The sequence below is a fragment of the Hyalella azteca genome, unplaced genomic scaffold (genome assembly GCF_000764305.2).
Source record: "Hyalella azteca isolate HAZT.00-mixed unplaced genomic scaffold, Hazt_2.0.2 contig771, whole genome shotgun sequence".
In the NCBI taxonomy this organism is placed as follows: Eukaryota; Metazoa; Arthropoda; class Malacostraca; order Amphipoda; family Hyalellidae; genus Hyalella; species Hyalella azteca.
The window spans coordinates 48961-73183 of NW_025931107.1; the positions used below are offsets into that span (position 1 = coordinate 48961).

Sequence of the window (24223 nt, forward strand, 5' to 3'; positions counted from 1 at the left end):
ATCGAATCTATTCAACCAAGTTAGTTTACTTTTGAATTTGGTTCAGAATAATTCTGTTGCCTACATTAATAATAAGAAAAAACGTCCTTATAACTGATGAGTACCAGCATTAATCGTTCAAGATAGTATAAGAATCGAGATTATTGTTCTATTTTCCTGGAAGTAGAATGGTTTTAACTAAGTCTTTTGTGAGATTGTTTTCGTTGTTTCATTCACAGCATTTTGCCTTTATGCATCCATGCGAAGTGTCGCTATGTCATCGAGTGGACGAGCCAATTTGAATACGTACTTATGAATAAACCTTTCAATTTAATTAATAGAGACCAGTCTGAAGGAAAACCAAACCGGTTTTTTGAAAAAAAAATAGACAATGTACACCACTAATCCCGCGGCTTCAGCGTCTTGCCGTAAAATATACTGGCAGCCTGATCATTAGTGCAAATATTGTGCATATCATCTGTGATCTGGACGCACGGGAAAATTTGGTAAAATGATGTCCGCATTCTGATGACAAATAGTTGACATTATGCGAGTTTTCGCTCAGTTTTTCAAACAATTTTGAAGTTGTAAGCAACGAAGATCATCATTTGTGTACTAATGGGAAAAATTAGTAAGTGAAACACGAGCCGGGTTCATACATTTTTCAGTACATGCCTCATTTGTATATCATTCAGATTCCACCAACGGTTTGTTTAAATAAATATGCCGAAATCATATATCTGTTTGTATTATCAATCTCAGGCGTGTGCCGGAATCGGTGCTTCGTGGACACGCGGTGCCTGGCGGTGTCCATCACTCAGGCGGCCTCAGTGTCCAAGTGTTACTTCAGCAGCAGCGCCTCGGTGCTCACCAACTTACTCATCACGGACCCAGTATTCATCACCTTCATGAAGAAAAGAGGTACGGTATTGTTTAATTGTCTGTCCTACAATTTTGTTTCAGAATTATTTGAAGAGAGTTATTATAGTACTTAGACAGGATATAAAATGCTAAATTTAAATATATTATCGTACAGAATGTTTCTTAATACATATATTTGTGGAAAATAATATGTTTTCTTCTACATGCATCAGAAAATAAAAAACAAACCTCAAGTAAACCTATCTGTCATTATATTTTGAAACTCCAACAGGTTTTAGCGTGTGGAATTGTGGTGTTGTCAAACAACAGTCAAAATATATTCTACCTACAAGTGATGAGACCCTCAATAGTCTATAATTAATTCATTTGAATGCATTACTGCTTCAAATTCTATTCCGCTGATAAATTACTCCCCAGCATTGGTAACATTGGATATTTTTGGTGGAAATTTTGATAACTTGTAGCTAACAATTCCATTATCTCCCATCAGATGCGTGTATGCCAGGCTTTGAAGCTGTGGGCGGATTCTGCTACTTTTTCTCGTCCAATGCAGTCAACTTTGCTACGGCTAAACGCTCCTGCCCATTGGGCAGCGTGCTCGCCTATCCATCCTCTGCTGCCCAAATGGCTGATCTCGTGGCTTACCTCAACAGCAGTGAGTCAAAAACAGGCGGTTCAATTGCTCTTTCTAGGTGCAAAGTGAACGTGAAGTCGAGGATTTCCACTGATACGTTTACTACGCACAATCGATTTCTTAACAGCTTGTTCTGTTTAAGGCATTTTGTCACTGCTTTTAAAATCGTGCATTTGCAATCATACACCAGCTGACACATTACTTCAAGATCAAGGCATTATTGTCATATTGGCTTTTGTGAAATAATTTGAGAGCTGTCTGAGTTGGGACGTTGATTAATAAGGTAAATAGATGCTCATCGAAACTGTTGTACGACTTTTCCCATAATATGTTGCATAATGGGATTATGAATTTCAAGGACAGAATTTTGAAATCACTACAAATTATATTCGGTTCAGTTTTGACGTGTTTTAAAAAAGATTTATTACAAAGATCGGCATAAGAACGTCTTTATTTCCTGCCAACAAATAAAAGTTGAGCTGCAAATAAGCTTGGAATTAATCATCTTCAATCGATGGAACTACAAATAGGATAAAACGAACTTCTGTAGGTTCATTCAGCAAGCAGCAAGTAAACTTTAAATAATGCAATAATCAACCAGATTATTTTCATTCATTTACTCAGTTCTATGTCTGTATCACTATACATTTTTGTTAGTCATTTAATTCACTCAGTCATTCGTCCTTCTCATGAAGTCTCTCACTCAGTTTGCGAGCTGGACGCAAATCAGTCGGAGGCCAGCAATTCGTTTCCATTGAGGGTCATGAAACGATGTCTGCTCTGAGGATAGTGCTTGGGTGTGCCTGCATGGGGCAAAGTTAAAAAGGGCTGTACTTGTTGTTGTACCGAGACGGCTAGCTACATTCAAATATCAAAGGTCTCTGCCCGCGGGCCATAATATACGAGGTTGAAGAATAACAGAATACGAAATAGTAAAGGTACACTTAACATATTTACTTAATCCTTTGATTATGAGAGGCTAACATAATTGCCATGGTAATGGAAATACTACTACAGCATGCGAAAATGCTAACAAAAGTTAATAAAAAGAGTTCAGAGTGGAGCCCAGCTAAATACTAATGAACCCCACGTCCTACGAAAGTGCCTATACTTTTCATCTTCAGTCATAGTCAGAGAATTTCGGTGACCTAAAACACTGTGACCGAAAATTGGCTTGCTACATTGTGGCCTCTCACTTGAATGCTATTTAATCCTTCATTGACCAGAGTCATTTTTTTCCACAAAATTCATCGCTTTAGTGGGCAAAATTCTTATAATAAACTTCCTCACTCCCACTGAAGAATCTTACTTGAATTACTGAAAGAAAAAATTAACTTAGATTATCTGAAAACAATTTCTTGTTCCTATGTACGAATTTTCACGGATGGTTCTAAGCTTGACGGATGCATTATCTTCCGAATATGTTTTATTTGAAGCTCGTGTGGAGCTTTGAATTTTTTCCACATAACCCTTTCGCCAATGTGCGTGTTATATGTTGCCCGATGAATACATTCGTCAAACGCTTATACAATTGATTTGAATAAAATTTAACGAAATCAAATCCGGTTTTCTATCTCAAATTCATTAAAATTATATGCTCAATGAATGCACACTTCCATTAATTTTATGAATGTGAGTTATTGGGTGCGTGTTTCTTACTTTACAGATAAATCTGCAACAACGGACTGGTGGGTCGACTTGACTCTGATTGAGGGACAATGGTTCTGGAAGGACGGAACAGTAACCACTGGAGGAATTTTGGGAAAAAATAATAATGAAGCCTGCGCCAGACTCCAGGCTCCCCCTAAGTACGAGCCACGGGACATATCGTGCACGAGCACTTACCGTTTCGTGTGCCAGTACAAAGTGTGAGCTTGAGTTCTCCTCTGTACTTATTGTACTGGTGAAACCAATTGCTCGACATTCCGCTCACTCATATATAACAACAGGTAAAATTATCTCCTCTATGCATTTCGAACGCAAAATTTACACGAAAATCCTTGTAAACGTAATAAATTTACCCACATACATGCAATTGTTTTTTAGAAAATTGAGAGAATGTCGAGAACAACTGAGCACCATATATGAATGATCTTCTAATTAATATCATAATTTCTTTGACGATGGAATATTAAAAATGACAGTAAAAACACATTCCGCTTACAAACCCGCCATTGTTTTCGAACTAGTTCAAAAATAAAATCAGAAACACGTCACAAATTCCGTTTAAATGTTCGAAATATGCAGATAAACAGCAATGAAACGACTATACGGTCAAAAATTCTCTTTAAATATTCGAAAAACATAAATTAACAGGAGTTCCTCTTGTTATGTTCGAACTGCCTAATTAACCAGTAGTGTGGCAACAGCTAAAAATACAAGTAGTACATTGTACAAAGTTAACACTTCGGTTTTAGTTCGCCAACTGAACTTATTGTCAATAGAAAATAATTATTGTCCAAAGTCTAAAATCCTGTTCCATTACTCAAACTGATTAAATTACATTGAATTCATTATTAAAAGTCATTAAATTAAATTAAAAATGTTCGAACAGAAAAAATTTACCAGTAGTGCATTGTTCAACATAAAAATTTTTTTATGTTCGAACTGCATTGCAGAAGTGCATGTTCAAACTGCTGAAATGAACTGCAATGTATTGTAACCACTACCCAAATTACCAGTAGTGCACTGCTTAAACTGCATAATTTTCCTGCCCTGCACATTTTTAATTGCACAAGTTACCTGATGTTAATTGTTTAAAATGCACAAAAACATGTAGTTCATAGCATAAACTGCACAAATATCCCGCAGTGCATTGCTCATACTACGCATATAACATCCAGTGCATGTTTAACTTCACAAATAACCTGCAGTTCATTGCTTAACTTGACAAATAACCTGCATTACAAGTTTAGCTTCACGAATAAACTGCAGTGGATTTTAAACTTCTCAAATAACCTGCACTGCATGATTAACTTCGTAAATAACCTGCAGTGCATTGTTTGACTTCACAAATAACCTGCATTACAAGTGTAAATTCACTAATAAACTGCAGTGCATTTTCAACTTTGCAAATAACCTGCAGTTCATATTTAACTTCACAAATAACCTGCAGTGCATTGCTTAACTTCAAAAATAACCTGCAGTGCATTGCTTAACTTCGCATATAACCTGCATTGCATAGTGAAAACTTCACTAATTACCAGTAGTGCAGTGTTTGAAAAACTGTTCAATATAGCTCGTGATGTTCACATTGCCAGGTGGATGTGGTTGACATTCTGCTAGTAACGTAAACGCAATTGAGAAGAATCTTGAAATTTGATTGAGGTGCTACACAATGATCTTATGTGAATGAGTTAAATTATAACTTGATTATTGCCTTTGTGGCTGCAATTACAACGAAATTTCAACAATTAAATTTCGCATGAAATAAAGACCTGAGGTCAGGGGTCAAAAGGGAAAGTTGATCAGAATTGGTAAGGTTATTAATTTACATCCAACTTTAGTTACGATGGTATATTAAAATATTTAATTTAATTTTTTCTAATTTGGACTCATTCACGTATGGATATGAAGTTATATATGTCATTAGATGCATATGAAGTTATATACACCTACTACGTACGCTTTCACGTACCAACATTGATCCTAAATACCCGTAAAATGATTTAATTTTCTAAATTTCATGCCAATAGGCCATGCAAAATTAATGTGGTATTATTCTACTTCTTGCGCTATCGATTTTCGGACAGTTATTCATAATTCTTTTCTGTGATTTTTTTATTCAGAACAACGCGCTGTTCGTACTTATTTAAGTTTCTGGTTTTGGATCTGTATTCAATTACAATGATGGCTCATGGATCTGTTACTATAAATGCTATTAGAAATTCAACCAAAATTATTTTCCATGGTAGTCTTCATCAAGAATCACAGATCAGAATTGTTCAACACAGATATTATATCACTGTTTTCAATAGTATAACAGGTAATAACTTTACGTAGATTGTTTCAATTTCTAAAAATATCACTGTGTGCAAATTCAATAAAAGAATCACAAAGTAACTGAAGTTTAACGTATTTTCCACTCTCCTTTACAGGGTCGATTCTAATGATATTTGAATATCTATAGCGATTTGCAAGTCGGCTTACAACAGCATTATTATTTCTACCCTTTTTCACATCACTCCGATATGCAGGGAACCACAAATAGCCAACTCGAGTTGCATGATTGCATATTAAACAAATTCGTTCACTCCATGAACAAATGAATACCGGTTGAAAATAACATGTTGAATGCTTTAGCTTCTGACATAACCAGTTTCAGGTTCACTTTGAACATTGATGATTTGAGCATAGTAAAGACGAATGGAAGTGCAGCACGAACATCTTCAGCTACTATTTATTTTTATATCAGAAAGCAGTGAAAATTTGCATACACCGATGTAATTTTTTATGAAAGAATGGAGATTTAAGCGATATTAAACTCCGTTGTGAATTATTTATACCGGTCGACAAAAGGTATGTATTAATGTCGATGTATCACTGTCGGTGCGAGCGCAATGGCGCTCTTCACCGGCGCAAAAATTGCTCAGGCAATCTTACTTGGAGGCACCGAGCTAAAATGAGTCACTCAACAAACGAATGCTTTTTCAATTAGTTTAAAAATGAATTGTAAAATTAATCTCTGAAAATGAAAATTATCTTTCCCTAGGATTTTCATTCATCAAAATCCAGATCACTATTTTTCATTTTGCGAGAGTTTCTCCTTGTACCAATGAAATTTCTAGTGGTGACTCTTATGACAAACTTTGATTAATTATGTGTCCTTGTTTAAAATAAAGAGACAATAGAACAGCAGTATTTTAGAATAATACATGAATAAGACGTTAAAATTTAGATTTTAAAAATTTTAGAGATAAAATTTTCGACGTGACACTTGCAACATTGTTACGTAAGACTAAAAGCTAAAAAATACAACATAGATAAATTTTCAAAATATCGCTGAAATTCCGAGTGAAATTCCCCACATAGGTATTCCAAGCCCAAATGCATAATGATCGAATACCGCCGAAAATTACGGAAAACACCCAAATGAACTGACAGCATAGTAATTACGAAAAATTTGTGAAATTCTATTTACCGATTTGCAAGAAATTATAATACAACTGTGTAAGTTCTAATGTCGAGGTTACCAAGCCAGTTTACAACCATGAAGAAAATAAGCACCAAAATACAAATAAACGAATAATACAAATCTTGAATAACATAAGTAGTAAAGATCACAAAATGTGGTAAAATAACAAAAAAATTGACCCGCAAGCTGGATATTGTGTTTTGCAAGGGTAGTAAAAATTTAATCAAAAAGTATACACCAGAGAAACGGTGTTCACGGAAATGTCATATGATGATACCTCAAAGCTGCATCGAACAACAGATCACAGCAAAATCATTAATTCGCTTCAACCAATACTTTTTAATGTAAAATATTATAGTCACAAGAAATTCACCCTTACTGACTCGGGCGTGTGCCGGAATCGGTGCTTCGTGGACTCGCGGTGCCTGGCGGTGTCCATCACTCAGGAGGCCTCCGCGTCCAAGTGTTACTTCAGCAGCAGCTCCTCGGTGCTCACTAGCCCCTTCATCACAGACTCTGCCTTCATCAACTCCATCAGAAACAAAGGTGTTCAAATTTTTTTTTAATTTTAAGTTCAGGCGACTTTACTTTAGAACGCACTTAGACAAATGTATAATATCTTTCGGAATTCACTAAACAGAAGATGAAATTCATCTCAATTCTGAGTTCACTTCGTCGAGAAACTGACTCATTGATTCCCGATAACCCGAAAACAAAACTTAAATTTAGAGGCGACAAACCTCATTCACGATACAATTGCAAAGCTTTTTCTCACTAAATTTCATTATTCTTATGTGATTTTTTATCCTGAAGCTAAGTTATAAATCACAACAAATGCTCTGCATCATATAGTGATCGAATAATATTCGCATACAGATTCGTTTCATTGGCCATTTTCTCTAATCTTGGGCTAAGTTTATAATATATTTTGGCATCATATCATATAAAAATCCTTAATGCATAGTTGCGGATAAAGACACCACATAAAGAAACGATTTTTACGTACCGTTAACAGCTTCAACTCGTAGCCAAAATATACTTTGGCAATAACCGTATAAGATCATGCCGAAATATACATCAAAACTTATACATTCAACAAGAAAATATCAGAAAACGTTAATGCATAGTTGTTAAGTTGGCGAGTTTCCTACATATATCCTACTTGTCAGTTTATACATTCATGTATCAAATAATTATGTCGTTCCACTCAAGTCAGACTTTTAGAACTATAATACGAACCGAATCCGTATCCAGGTCATTGTTTCATTTATCTATTGTAATATAGACCACGACCACTTACTCAAAATTTCATTTCAGACAACAGTATTCACTATTGCGTCTCAATAATATTGGTAGAAGTCACCAACTAATCCTCTAAGTCACAAACTATCGTTCGTAGCTAAATCTTGCTTCTATGCCTAAATTATAGGGATATTCGCTATTTTGACAACTTATAGACAAACCCCTAACGGCCATATAATGATTTAAATATTTTTTTTCTGCATACCAACCTAAAGTTCCTAACTGGTGGGTTGACGCGGCAAAGCGCCTCAGCGACATGAAGTTCAATTGGCCCGATGGAGTGGAGATCCGCTCCACTTAACCGCTAAATAACTTACTTAACAAATGAGCCTTTTGCTCGATTAGAATCGAGTAACAACTACTTGCTCAATGACACTGCTGGCAGCAGCATCTTAAACTACATCTGACAGTATATATCACAAGTGAAGAATTGGTGGAGAGAAACCAATGTTGAGTTTATGACAAGCGAAATTTGATTGATTCAAGTTATCTAAATTCACCGTTTTGAATTTAGATTAACACTGTAACTCTCAAATCTAACTATAATTACGAACTTAACAATAAAACTCAATTATATCAGGTTGATTTTCATCGTACAACAGCAGACATGAAGCAGTGAATGAAATGTAAGCTTTTATTGAATTTGGATTCAACGCCATCATAATATTAATACCAAAATTAAAAGCCATCATAATATTAATACCAACTGTGACGAACTAATCTTGAATCCTCGCGTCACCTCAGAAGTTCGGATGGTCTAATTGTCACGTCCACCAATGACCGGAAATTAAATGCAACTTCCCTATTGGCCTGATAAGCAAAAGCTTGGACCGAGCGGATAGTTAACTCAAACCAACTTTCTTAAATTTATTAAAAATAAACGGCAAATTAAAACAAACAAATAACACTAACGATTTTACAGAGGTGCGGCTTATAGATTAAACGAACTAACAAATTAACTGCGGAGGAAGTTAAAGTGCGAGGAGAGCAAAATGCGAGGAGAGAGCTAGAGCATGGAGATCTGAGAATAACGCACGATCCTACAACAGAAACCATAAGTAAATACCAACAAATAACAAATCAATATAATCACACAAATCGCAATATTTCACCAAGTAATCATATTTAAATTTCACCACTATCGCACGCAACTCACCCTGGCATCTGAGACAAAATCCTATAAGAAAGGAACCAGTATGCAAGACGGGATCGGCATCGTATCTGATGGCTGTAACCAATTCAGCGTCCACATCAGAGCCGGTCCTACTTAATCTGTGTGGTCTCGCAGCAAGTAGTGGAAATTTGCATTAAATTTCATTACACAAAATTTAAGCAATAGGATTGATAGTCTAACTGTTTCATCCATCAGAATAACTCGACACAGCGGCGAAATCAAAACCATGGATAATTAGCCATAAGAACTCAATGTGCATTGAGTCGGGGAGATTTGGAAGGCAATAAATGCCAAAGGCATTAAGGATTTCACGGCATTTAGATTTAGGGAGAAAAATTAGATCATAACTCTCAGCGGAGTGAATTCACATGTTTGTTTCGTTGAGAAATAAGAAAAAATATGGCGGACCCTGTATAACAGCGAAACACGACGACGGTGGAGAAAGAACGACTGCTGGCAGCGGGGATGCGCGGCTACGGCTGCGGTACGGCCGCTGGAAATACGGCCGCAAACGTGTGCGTGAAGTACGGTCGATTACAACAGTCGTACTACTCATCGGAACTGCAACGCATTAACGTTTCTGGTAAATGTAGAAGATGTGAATTGTAAAGTGGTAGATTTTCAACTTTGATTATGTTGGGATTAGCCCTTTTAGTGTACTAGAGTTTTTAGTCAACGCATGATGTAAAATAGCATTTACTAGTGTTATATTAAGCGTACCAGTGTTTCATTGACACCCTCTCTCTGTCCGATTTTTTTTCTGTAATCTATTTAATAAGAGAATTTATATCCGAGTAAAGCCTAAAACGCTAAGGTCGCAACCTGACTAAATTACCGATAAATCAATGATAAAATTATAACAATGAAACAAATAAGTCAGCAAATCATTAGCATAAATTTTACATAACCTAATCATCCGATCAAAGGTGAAATTTCTCTAGCATTAAACATTTTCAATTCGCTTAACTTTCAAACAAATGATTTATCGTGTCCTTTCTTATGACGACTAATCAAAGTTTAGTTGGAATTGTGTTGCTCTGGAATAAGTCAAATGCACGCAATACTAATATTTCGTGTAAGTCGATGATGAATATTTATACATATTTCTCTTCATATATACAATAAAAAAAGAGCCAAAAATTACTCAACCATTCTGTGAAGCTTTAAATGCGAAAAATATCAAGTCAGGAACTGACAGCTTGTTCTTCTTGCCTCATTACAGCCAAGATGAAACTTTTCTTCTTCCAGATTTTCGTCGATAAATTTGATCAAAAGTTCATTGTTGTTGATGAAGATTGAGCTTAAATTTCAGTTTTTAAATTAAGGAACAGAAGTTCGTATAGTTCCAAATTTTTCTTGATAGCACAGTCGCTTTCCGGGGTAGCGCCTGGCAAGTTCAACTGGTTGTCGGTAAAAATACAGTAATCGAGAAAACGAACGGAAATATATGTAGCTACTAAATTTTCAAGAAAATTTTAACTCCTGGCCATGTTCATACTTCTTACGTAAAAAATCTTACATACCTTGGCATGTATTTCCATGATTTCTTCCTTGAATGCCAAAATTTATGAGGCATCATTTCTCACAATTTACTTAATTGAATGCTTAATCTGAATGCCTCCTTACATAATAGTATTTGAAAATTTATATCTTGAAGCTTAGCAGTCTTCCAATTTTATGTTAGTCTATTTAATCGCTGGAAACTTGATGTAATGTAATAGAGTTTAATCATTCTCTTTCAGAACTTCCCCCTGCAGGATTTTCACAACTCATGTGAATTGCAGCAATTATTGAAGATTTCTATGGGCAACGTGTTAGGCATAAAAAGCCTTGTCGTACGAGTGCTGCTGACGCATACTTTCGATTGAACCGCAGACGTGATTACACAAAACGAATATAATTTACAATAAAAAGTGATATAACGTTGTATTGCCACACTTAGACCACGACTCGGAACAAAGCAAAAACTGGACGACGTAGGTGCAGCTCAGCTGATCTGGTAATTAAGACACTAAGTTCACACTGGGCGACATTTTACGATTGAGGAATATTCAAACCTAGTTCAATTAGTGGAATATTTTTAATACCAAAATTAAATTTTCACTGGGTAATATAAAATAAATTACCCAGGTAGGCACGGAAAATGAAATACTACATTATTCACTTCGTAGAAATTACAAAGAAAAGTGTTCGAATTTAACTGGCAGCTTAGCAATGTCAAGATAACTGTAAGAAAAAAAATTTTGAGAAACAACGATCAAGTTTTGTTTATGAATTCACTGAACATTCTCCGTGAAGATAGCTAAGTACGTATCCTGGATCTCAACTGTTTATCGGACGAGTGTAATAATTCAAATGTGCTCCATCCCTATCGAAACTTTTATTCCTGTCAGCCGCTGGCACAAGGACGCCCCAAATTCTTGTTACGGTGTAAATTAGAAGCTCTATGTCCGCTTTAGGTTCCGGTTGCCGGAGCGAAATAAGCGCCGAAATGGGATCTTGTGAAATTACCCGTCGAGCTTGGGGCGATCGTGGGGTGCGCGTATTTGGTACCTGATACGTTCGGGACAGACACGGCCGAATCTGAAAAATGCGTTAAAAAAATGCCCCCTCCCTTCCCCCCTTATGGGGGGAAGGGAGGGGGCATTTCAATCTCTGTACGTTATATATATGTGCACTGTTCAATGTCTACAAGTGCAATGGTATTTACCATCAAATTGTTTGAAGCTCTCTGAAGGAAACAAAACTATAGCCAATAGCTTTTCGATAAGCATTGAGCATTCTTCACTACGTACTGATTCACGGTTTGTTCTAAACTGGCGCCTTACTTGCTGGCTCAGCCTGGCTGCTGCAACGGCTAATGCACTGTCCGGATGGGGGGTGCGGGAGGCAGACCCCCACACACCCCCACATGGCGGGAACTTCTAAGCACGCTCGCGTTAAAAACTCGTGCCAGCTACTGAGCAGGGTAAGCCAATGGTGGCCTGACCAGCCACTGATTTCGTGTGTCATTTGACCCTTATATTTTTTTCCACGAAACTACTCAAAATAGCTCCTATTTGGCGGCTAAATAGAAGAGGCGGCCATTTCGCATCTGATTCATCTCTAATCCGAGAGTCGCAACCGAATTCGGAAGGATAGCCGCGCGTAAATTTTGACAGGGATCATTCACAATAGGAACAATCGAGCTTACGTTCACGATCTCTGCAAGTGGGTGGTTAGTTGAGTGGCCGTAGTTGCTAACGCTTACGATCTCTGCAAGAAACTCTTCTTCTATTAATACTCACTTTCGTTTACATAACAATTATAAAGTTCAGCGGTTATCAGAAATTTGTTCCCTAATTTATCAATTATAGCTCCTTCAAAGATTAAATCAGAAAAAAATGCCAAATGCAGCTATTCACCAATAAAATAACAGTATAAAAAAGTAAGAAATGTCAGTCCTCGAAAGAAAAAAAATTCTAAGTAAAAAATTGTCCGAAATAACTGCCAATTAACCGATAAATTCTTGGCAACGTGATGAATTTAAAAATTTAAATCGTCACTGAATGCATTTGTCAATAATATTGTTGGATGGATTTGGTGGAATTTACTGGCAGCTGCAATGAATGTTTAGGTTGGAGCGTTATATAGGCGCTCATTTCAAGAAGCTGCACTCGAAAGATGTATCAAAATAACGGTTTGGATAAAATTTCTGTGATATTTTTTCACTGCTTCCTTGAACCATTGTATTATTCGATGAGATAGAGAGAGTAAATTAATTTATGAATTTAAAACGATCGATTAATATTGCTGTTATATGCATATGCAATGTAAAAAGTCGACAAAATACGAAAAAATCTATGATCTCATTCCTTCATAATGCCATTTCAATCATTTTCCCTTGAAATGCCCGTTGCCATGTAAATCCCCTCATTAGCTTGATATAATGTCATATAGCAGAAATATATTTTATATTGTACATTTATAATAATATCTCATATGCTCTCAAAGCGAACACTAATTTTGCTGAATCTAGATCGGCAGCTAATTGGTAAAGCTAATATAAAGCTAAATCTGACTCATTAAATTACTATTAAAAGTTGTATTATACTCTAGTTTTATGATCGAAGCAAGGTAGTTGGTATTTTAGTTTATTTGAAATTCAATGCGGATCTGGAACTAGTACGAGTGCGAGCTGTTGACGTTCAAAACACACGGCATGTTGTTCTCATACGTGCTCTGCTTGGCCAGTTTGGCGAGCAGTATTAGCGCAGTTGAGGCGAGCGCAATGACGCTCTTCACCGACACAAAGATCGAACGGTACACGTCTTACTTGGAGGCATCAAGCGCATGTGAGTAATCAAAAAGAGGTATTAATGCAAAGGCTATAATATTCTAGTTTTTTGTATCGTTTAGTAAATACTTACTTTAGTAATTATTCTCATATTACCAACTGGATCTACGATCTACATAGGTGTTCGCATCTCATGATATAATGCTACAGCGCAAAAAGTTTCCTGACAAATACTCGAACAGAAATGGATGTCAAGCAACCTTTTAGGTTATTTTTGAAGCGATAATATTACATTGAGTATGAGTGCCAAATGTTGCTAAGACAAATCTATCAAAATTTATAATAACTAAGAGCGTAAAATTACGGATAGTTGATCGACCTTCCTCTTTTTACTACTATAGTCTCAATATATATGGGTTGCTGTGAGCGTTGGCCCAAATAAGAAATTTAGCTTCCACAAATTCATTTGTACGTCATGAAATGAGTATTTTATCAAATTTTGCTGTTCAACCTCATGTAACGCAGATACCCGGGCACGATCGCTGCACGACGAATATATGAAACAACGTGATAGGAGTAGAGCCACGAGAAACTTCTTTTAAATAATTTCAACAATTACCAAAATATCCGAATGATTTTCTCCGTAGCGCATTGCAATTAAAAAGTTGCAATGATCCCGCTTTTTATCCTTGCTGCTTCAGGCGTGTGCCGGAATCGGTGCTTCGTGGACTCGCGGTGCCTGGCGGTGTCCATCACTCAGGCGGCCTCAGTGTTACTTCAGCAGCAGCGCCTCGGTGCTCACCACCTTACTCATCACAGACCCGGCCTCCATCACTTTCATGAAGAAAAAAGGTATTTTTTATTTGCCTGTTACAAAATTTTTTTACTTCGATATTCTTTCAGGAGTGTCGTTATAGCATTTATTCAGGATAAATATGCCAAATTTTAATATGCCCTCATACAGAATGCTACTTAATACAGAGAATTGTGGAAAATAATGCATTTTTTCTAAATGCATCAGAAATAGAAAACATACCCTGACAAAACTTATCTTTCATAATGTTGCGAAGATCCAACAGGTTTTGGCGTGTGAAATTGTGGGGTTTTCAAACCACAGTCCAATGCGGTATATTCTACCTTTAAGCGATGAGCCTCTCAATAGTCTACAATTAAGACATTTGAATGCAATACTGCTTCAAATTCTATTCAGAAGATAAATAAGGCCCCAGCATTGGTAACATTGCATATTTTTGGTAGAAATGTGGATAATTTTTAGCTAACATTTATTTATGTCTCATCAGATGCGTGCAAGCCAGGCTTTGAAGCTGTGGGCGGATTCTGCTACTTTTTCTCTACCGATGTAGTCAACTTTGCTACGGCTAAAAGCTCGTGCCCATTGGGCAGCGTACTCGCCTATCCATCCTCTGCTGCCCAAATGGCTGATCTCGTGGCTTACCTCAACAGCAGTGAGTCAAAAACAGGCGGTTCAATTATTCTTTCTAGGTGCAAAGTGAACGTGAAGTCGAGGATTTCCATTGATACGTTTACTCCGCTCAATTGGTGTTTTAAACTGCTTGTTTATTTTCTTACATTTGTCTCATATCCTTAATTAAAATCGTGCATTTACAAACAAACACTTGTTGCCACATTACTTCAAGATTAATGTGACATGGTGGAGTTATGAATTTAAAGGACAGGATTATGATATCCCTAGAAATTTTATTCGGTTCAGTTTTAAGTTTTTAACACGATTAAAAAAAAAATAAAAAGATTAACATGAAAACGACTTTATTTCCTGCCTGTAAACAAAAGTTGAGCTGAATATAAGCTTGGAATTCATCATCTTCAATACATGTAGGTACAAATATCCTCATATGATGGAACTAACTATTTTGAATGAACTTTTCATTCTGCAAGTAGCAAGTAAACTCTAAACAATGCAATGATTTACAATATTATTACCATTCAATTGCTCAGTTTCTTGCGCGTATCACTATACATTTTTCGTTTGCCAATTAATTCACTCAGTCATTCGTCCGGCTCATATGAAGTCACTCAGTTTGGGAGCTGGACTCGTATTCGTCTGTATCCAGCATTATGTTTTTATTCGTTAGGGTTTTGAATCGGTGACTGCTCACTGCTCTGAGGATATAATGCATGGGCGTGTATATGTGGCAAAATAAAATGGGGCTGCACTTGTTGTGATCTCTTATTTGAATGCTAATTATATCATTCGTTGCCCGGAGTCATTTTATCCACAACAGTTATCCAGAGGGCCAAATTCATATAATAATCTTCCTCACTCCCTCTGAAGAATCTTACTTGAATTACAGTAAGAAGAAACGTACTTAAATTTTTTGGAATTTTCACTATTCGCTTCATGTAGTAAAGTTGTTTATACGTTCCTAAAAATATGTGCGCTTCTAAATATGAATGCCCACGGATGTTTCTAGGCTTGACGGATGCATAATCTTACGAATGGTTTATTTGAAGCTCGTACGGAGCTTCGAATTTTTTTCCACTAACTTGACCCTGACATTCGTCAAAGTGCGTGATAAATATTGCCTGATGAAGTGATGATTGCATTCGTCAAATGCTTACATAATTGATTTTTATCGAAATAAAAGAAAGCAGATCCAGTTTTCTATCCCAAATTCAATAAAATTATATGTTCAATGAATGCACACTTCCATTAAATAATAAATATGAGTTATTGGGTGCGTGTTTCTTAATTTACAGACAAGTCTGGAATAACCGGCTGGTGGGTCGATTTGACTCACCGGGTCGACTCACCGGGTGGGTCGATTTGAATGCGGGGAAGTGGCTCTGGAGTGACGGAAGTGTAACCACTGGAGGAGAATTGGGAAACGACATTAATCTAGCCTGCGCTAGACTCGATGCTAACTACGAGCCAAATGACAAAGAGTGCTCGAACTCTTTCCGTTTCGTTTGCCAGTACAAGGTGTGAGCTTGAGTTCTCCTCTGTACTCATTGTACTGCGTGGAACCAATTGCTCGACATTCCGCTCGCGCATATATTACGACAGGTAAAGTTATCACGCTCTATGAATTTCGAACGATAAAGTCACATGAAAATCCTTGTAAGAATAGCAGATTGTAATCCTTGTAAAAGTAGACTCACTTACCTGCAACTGTTCTTTCGAAATTTCAGAGAGTGTCGATGAGAAATGTGCACCAAACATGAATGATCTTCTAATTAAAAACCTAATTTCTCTAACGATGAAATATTCAAAATGACAGTATAAACACATTCCGCCTACAAACCCGCCATGGTTTTTGAACGAGTTTAAAATGAGAATCAAAACCACATCAGAAAATTTGTAAAAATGTTCAAACTGTGCAAATAAAATGCATTAATTACAGTCAAAAATTTTGTTTAAATATTTGAAAAATACATATTAACAGCGTTCCTTTTTTTCTAACAATCTAAATTGCCAGTAGTGTGCGAACGGCTAAAAATACAAGTAATAAATTGTTCAAAGTCAACAATTCAGTTTTAGTTCAAGTGTGCAAACTGCACAAATTACCAGTTATGTATTATTTGAATACAGTTATTCTGCACCATTGTTCAGTGAACAAATTACAATATGAATGCATTCTTAAAAGTCGGTAGTTCTGTACCATTATTTGAACTGAAAAAAATTACCAGTAGTGTATTGTTGAATGCAAAAACATTTTTTTATGTTCGAATTGCACAAATAAGTAGCAGTACATGTGCAAACAACTAAAAGGAACTACAATGTACTGGTACCACTGCCCAAATTACCAGTAGTGCATTGCTTAGACTGCATAAGATTCCTGCACTGCACAGTTTAAATTGCACAATTTACCTAATGTGGGGGTGTTTAAACTGCACAAAAACTTGCAGTTCATAGTATAAACTGCGCAAATTACACGCAGCGCATTGCTTTAAATAGGCATATAACCTCCAATGCATGTTTGACTTCACGAATAACCTACAGTGCCTTGTTTACCTCACGAGTAACCTGCAGTTCATTGTTTAACGTTGCAAATAACTTGCAGTGCATTGCTCAACTTCACGTTTACCCTGCAGTGGAATGTTTAACTTCACGAATAACCTACAGTGCATTGTTTAACTACAAAAAACGTGCATTGCATTGTTCAACTTCACTAATAACCTGCAGTGTATTGTTTGTATTCTTGAATAACCTTCAGTGCATTGGTTAACTTCAGGAATAACCTGCAGTGCGGTGTTTAACATCACAGATAACTTGCAGTGCATCGTTTAACTTCGCATGTAACCTGCTGTACATTGTTTAACTTCACATATAACATGCAATACACATTTAACTTCACAAATAACCTGCAGTACATTGTTTAACTTCCCGAATCGTTTAATTTCACGAATAACCTGTAGTGTATTGTTTAACTTCCTGAATAACCTGCAGTGCATTGTTGAACTTCACAAATAACCTGCAGTGCACAGTAAAAATTCCATTATTTACCAGTAGTGCACTGTTTGAAAGACCCTTTCTCACAACTCATGATGTTCGCATTGCCAGGTGAAAGTGGTAAAATACATATAATATGTTAGAAAAGAGCAAGCGCAATTCAGAAAAATCTTGAAATTTAATTGTGGTATTACATAATGATTTTTCCAGAATTAATTTAATTATGACTTGACTATTGCCTTTGTGGCTGCAATTACGACGGTGATCGCATTGATTGAAATTTCTACTATTAAATTTCGCATGAAAACATGAGGTCAAGAACCAGAAAGTAAAGTTTATCAGAATTAGTAATGGGATTAATTTATTTCTAACTTTAATTATAACGATGTATTAAAATATTTTAATACCTAATTTAGGCTTATGCGCGTATTCAGATGAAGTTATATGTCAGCATATTTATATGTAGCTACTTACTACGAATCCACGTACAATTTATTTTGATCCTAAATACCCTAAAAATTCATATTCTAAATTTCATGCTAATAGGTGATGCTAAATTGTTAATATTCTTCTACTCCTTGCGTCATCGACCTCCGGGAAGTTATCCCTAAGTTTAGGTGACCTTTTTCATTCAGACTAACACGCTGATAATACGCAATCAAGTTCCTTGTTTGGGATTTGCATGTATTCAATTCAATTTGCATGTCAATGATAGCTCATGGATCTACTACTATAAATGCTATTTGAATTTCGAAAAACATTATTTTCCATGATAGTCTTCATCAAGAACCACAGATCAGAATTGATCAACATATATTTTTATCGATGTCCTCGCAATGCTTATAGGTTAAACAGGTACTAACTTAAGGGAGATTGTTTTGCTTTTAAAAAATATCACTGTGTGCAAATCTAATAAAAGAATCACAAAGTAACTGAAGTTTGACGTATTTTCAATCCCACTTTATGTAGTTTCACAGTGTTGATTAGAATGATATTTGAATTTATACAGTAATTTGCAAGTCGGCTTAGAGCAGCATCATTGTTTCTACCCTTGTTTCACATAACTACGATGTGCAGGGAACCACAAATGACCAACTCGAGTTGAAGGATTGCATAATATGCAAATTCTTTCACTCTATGAATAAATGAATACCGGTCGAAAATAACATGTAAAATGCTTTAATTTCTGACATAGACAGTTCCGGGTTTACTTTGAACATTGATGATTTATACATAGTAAAGACGAATGGAAGTGCAGCACGAACATCTTCACGCAGCTACTATCAATTTTTACATCGGAGAGCAGTGAAAATTTGCATACTCTGAAATATTTTTTTATGAAAGAGTTGAATCTTGTTAATTTTTTGTATTCGTAAACACATTAAATGTAGTGACGTTGCAATAATTTTTATCAAACCCACCTTATTTTAACTTCTGTGCAATTGCAACTCGCCAGTGTATTAGGAGGAAAACCTCCAACGAGACTAGCCGTTGTGGATTATTTATACCGTTCGACAGAAGGCACGTATTCATGTCAATGTCTCACTGAGAAATGTGTCAATGAACAACTATTAGTTTAAATGCGGTCGACTATTATGTACAAAGCAATTGGGGCGTTTTTGTTTTGTAAACTGGAATTCATGATTGGCTTGGAATTGGTTTGCATATTAAATTTGTTCCACGTAGAAAATTGAATCGCGGTATTATTGTGCAAGAAGGGCGGCGTGTTCTCCGCCGTGCTCTGCTTGGCCAGTTTGGCGAGCAGTTTTAGCGCAGTTCAGGCGAGCGCAATGGCGCTCTTCAGTCTTCACCGACGTAAAGATCGCGCAGGATTGGCCCACGTCTTACTTGCAGGCTCCGGGCAAATGTCAGTCACTAAACAAACAAATTTTATTTATTTTTTTTTTCACACGAATTGTAAAATTAATCTCTGAATTTGAAAATCATCCTTCCCTTGAATTTTCATTCTTCTAAATCTTTTTGTTTTGCCAGACTTTCTCCGCGTACATATGAAATGTCTAACTTCTGATGGCTCTTCTGACAAACATTGAGCAATTATGTATCCTTGTTTGTAATTAGAGACCATAGAACAGCAGTATTTTAGAATAATTCATGAAAAAGCGTTGATATATGGATATTTTTTCGATAAAATTTTCGTCGTGACACTTGCAACATTGTCCATGACTGAGAGCAAAAAAAAATATAACATAGCTAAATTTTCACAATAACGCTGAAATTTCGAGTGAAACTTCAAATCTACCAACTTCTTGTATAGCAGGCAGACTCCATGAAAAGAAGGTCAGCATAAGTTTTCAACCCCAAATGCATAATGATCGAATACCTCCGAAAAAAAGGAAAACGCCCAAATGAACTGACAGCCTAACAATTACGAAAAATTTAGTGAAATTCTATTTACAGCATTGAAACACATAAAAATACAACTGTGTAAGTTCTAATGTCGAGGTTACCAAGCCAGTTTGCAGCCACAAAGAAAGTAAGTACAGAATACAATAAACGAATAATACAAATCCTTAATAACATCAGCAGTAAAGTTCACAAAATGTGACAAAAATAATAATAAAATCGACCCGCAAGCTGGATGTTGTGTTTCTCTACAAGGGTAGTAAAAATATCATCAAAATGTATTCACCAGAGAACCGGTGTCACGGAAATGTTCTATGATGATATACCTCAAAGCTGCCTCCCTCATGCACTAAAATTATGAGGAAAATGGACCAGAGTCATGGTACAAAGCAATTTTATTAGAACAAAGAGCTCAGAAGAATCCCAGACTCCTTCCCAGGCACCTTCCTCTTTAGCGCCACTTTACACGTCTGCATATAGAAAATTGACATTGAATTAGATTAATGCAGGTATCACAAAAAAAATTATAAATTAGAATTCCAATTGTTTGAATAGTGAAGTGATCAGACTATATAAAGTATTTTATTTACTGGAACGTGCTCAGAAGATCGGAATCAAGTTCCATACTGAATTGAGAAAAAAGCACTCCCGGGGTAGTACCGTGATCTCACCTTCGCAGGCTATCAGCGCGACGATCTTTGGTCTCTAACAATCGCGGCTCCCCCAAAGCCGACCGCCAAGAACATTCAAGCAAGCGAAGTCGCGTACTGCTCGTCAGGCTGCACCTCGTCTCCGCAGGCGGACAGATAGCTCAGAACAAGGGCAGAGCAGATACATAAGCAAGCGACTAAAGTGCACTGGGCCCAGGATCAAAACTGCTGTGCTGCGAAAATTAGCTGAAGGCTAACTGCGTGATGCAAGTGGATGCGTCTGCATAGTATGGGGTCTGAAGATCTACTGCCCGGCCATGCGACTGAGCCGAATACAAGGCGTGACTACCAGATACTATGAAAAGCCGGAGTCACGGTTCGGGAGTGAACTTTGGAATTCTAATTTTTACATTAAGTTTGAAGTTGAAGCTTCTTAAATTGCACAGCAATTTTGTACACCTCAAATAACAGATCATAGCAAGCAAAATCATTAATTCGTTTTACATTGCAGTATTATAGCATCGCTAAAATATCGTCTAAATATTGTCTTCAGTTTTTTATGACCAAAAAAAAAACATCTTGTGATCCAGCTGTTTTTCTTTGCTGACTCAGGCGTGTGCTGGAATCGATGCTTCGTGGACACGCGGTGCCTGGCGGTGTCCATCACTCAGGCGGCCTCCGTGTCCAAGAAATGGTGTTCAAGATTTTAGAAATTGTTCAGGTAACTTATCTTCAGTACGCATTCAAACAAATTTTTAATATCTTCCGAGATTCGATAAACTGAAGATGAAATTCGCTTTAATTGTGAGTTCACTTCGACGAGAACTTGACTCATGAATTTACGATAACCCCAGAAATAAAATTTATCAAATTTTGAGGTGACAAGCCTCATTCGCGATACAATTGCAAAGCTTTTTCTCACTTAATCTAATTTTTTGTGTAATTTTTGTCCTGAAATACGCTTTATATTACAACAAACGCTGAGCATTATATATCGAGTGTAGTTTAGTCCTATATTGGAAGCTTCTGTATTGGTGTATGTACGAGGACGGTATCCGAGTATTTGCAATTCGCAATTGAGTGCAATTTAAGTTGTCAACATGGGATATTTTTCGCAGACGGTAAGTATTCCTAATAAAAATAATTGATTTTAGATCTCCAATCGCAGTGTGCAGGCCAGGCATCGAAGATGTATGCCGCTTCTTAATTCTACCTCTTCTCTATCCCGCTTGCCAACTTCAATACGTCGAAAAGCTCGTGCTCGGCGGGCAGCGTGCTCGCCTTCCCGACTTCTGCTACTCGGTTGATCTCGGGGCGTACGTAAAGAAAAGTGCGTAAATTGTCAGAAACTTCCGTCATTATAGTTTAATTTATGTTGGAAAATTTTATTAATTTTCACTGTTAGGAGGGGTTCGGATTTTGAGTAGAACTTTAGCCAACAATAATGGAAAGTTTTGTTGAAGGAGTGTGATTATGTCATGAATTATCGATCTATTTCATGCATCACTGGATAGGGAACACAACTGGCTGATTGTTGATACTATTTGGGTTTTGCTCCATATTTCTATGGAGCCAACTCACCGGTACTGCTCCACTGCTCCATCTCCACTATGAAAAAGTGTTAAAATTTGTATCCTGCCAAACTTTCACGTGTAAACACTAATTATTGAAGAGCTATAAAAAGTTGAATGTGTAATAATATTATAGATTCTATTTCAAGTATTTCTATTGTATTAAGGCTTTTGACGGAAAAATGATGTTTAAAATTTCTTTATCACTTTCGCCCAGAATTTTGGTAACTTTGGTCCAAACATTTAAACCAATCAGATAATCTTAACAAAATTTCAAATAAGAAAAACAAATGAGGTGCAATTATTCTTCATATGAAGATGATATTTAAATAATATAAGAGTCTGCTAGACAACGCGGAACCTTTTTTGACCTGAACGATTTAATTTGTGCTTTAACAAGAAGAGGTACAGTATGTGCCTGTGAAATGTTATAATGGCCTACTTTTGAAAACATGAAAACTTCGGTATTGAAAACTATGGTGTTGTTAAATTTAATGGATAGAATTCCTATTGAAAAATTATCGGCTCATCTTAAGAAGTACAATATCTGCAGTTTAGTGCATGGAATAGAGACTCAAGTTTTCGCTCTGGCCAAAAATACGATTGCCTTACTTACAGCTGGGCGCATGTTTGTCAGAAGACAGTCCTTCCTAAAATATTTTCAAAAAGGAAAACTTCCATGTACCAGACCTAGTGAACCATGTTTAACGTAAAATTACTTTTCTTTAATTACAAATGCTTTCACTGAAATCGCATTTATTTTTCTTTATTCGCATCCTTTCCCTTTTTATGTAATTTCTCAAAACTTCAGAGGTGAAATACCAGACAATTTAAATTTTTGGAGATGAATTTTACTTATTCAACTTGAACCCAAACAATATTAAGCAGAGTTTTCATATAATTTCAAAGTATTGGACAAAGTTTGCTCAATTAAAAAATCAAGGCATAAAACATTGAAAAATAATAATATTTGAAAATAATTCTAAAGCCTGGTTATGATTTTAATTTGATGATTGAAAGTTTGTTTACAGAGAGAGAGAGTTACATTAAAAGTCAATTAATTCTATGTCATGAGATGTTGAGCCGGTGAGACCTCACAACAGCAAGTGGACGACAGCTCCCCCTTCCGACAGTCTTAAATAATTCGTTCACACTATACTTTTAACCTTCCTATTGCAATATAATGCAGGCAATTCACGCCCCAGATAAGCATGTCAGAAATAAATTTGGATGGAAATACAGGAACGAAATTATACCTCGAACCAATTCGTACTTTCTTGAATTCATCTATAATTAATAATTGCCATCTCAATTAATAGTTGTAGGTTAATTAATTAATTTGCATCATTCTTAATGCATAGGCGCGGATGAAGATACCCTTTTGACACCCTTCTTAAAATCCAATAATTAGGCTCTCAAAAAGACAATGTTGAGAAACAGAATACACCACATAAAGAAATTATTTTTTGCGTACACTGTTAGAAAAATGACCGTTAACGGTAATACCGGCATTTCAGTGGCCGGTCGGCACGTGAAAAGAAACACCGTTTCATTGTTTTTATTCCAATTTAACACCAGAAATCCGTAAAACATTTGATAAAAACGGCAAAACAGTTTAGTTTCACTGAGCGACCGGCCACTAGGATGCCGGTGGGACCGTTTTTTCACCGTTTTTTCTAACAGCTTCACCGTGAACAGCTTCAACTCGTAGCCATAATATACTTTGGCAATAACTGTAACTGTATATAACTGTAATAACTGTGGCAATAACTGTTATAACTGTAAAGGTATAACTGTTTTCATGTTACACCTTTAAAATGAAAAT

The 24223-nt window shown here is 36.3% G+C and overlaps 2 long non-coding RNA genes across 2 annotated transcripts; one reads left to right on the plus strand and one right to left on the minus strand.

The window, feature by feature from the left end:
* The first annotated feature begins 876 nt into the window (after positions 1 to 876).
* On the plus strand, positions 877 to 16157 carry LOC125177992. The gene is made up of 3 exons (XR_007156740.1): positions 877 to 900; positions 14683 to 14847; positions 16121 to 16157. It is a non-coding gene; the product is annotated as an uncharacterized LOC125177992 (long non-coding RNA).
* Positions 16158 to 20554: 4397 nt separating this feature from the next.
* LOC125177993 lies at positions 20555 to 21280 on the minus strand. The gene is made up of 2 exons (XR_007156741.1): positions 20849 to 21280; positions 20555 to 20647 (listed from the first exon to the last, which is right to left on the minus strand). It is a non-coding gene; the product is annotated as an uncharacterized LOC125177993 (long non-coding RNA).
* Between the last annotated feature and the right edge of the window lie 2943 nt (positions 21281 to 24223).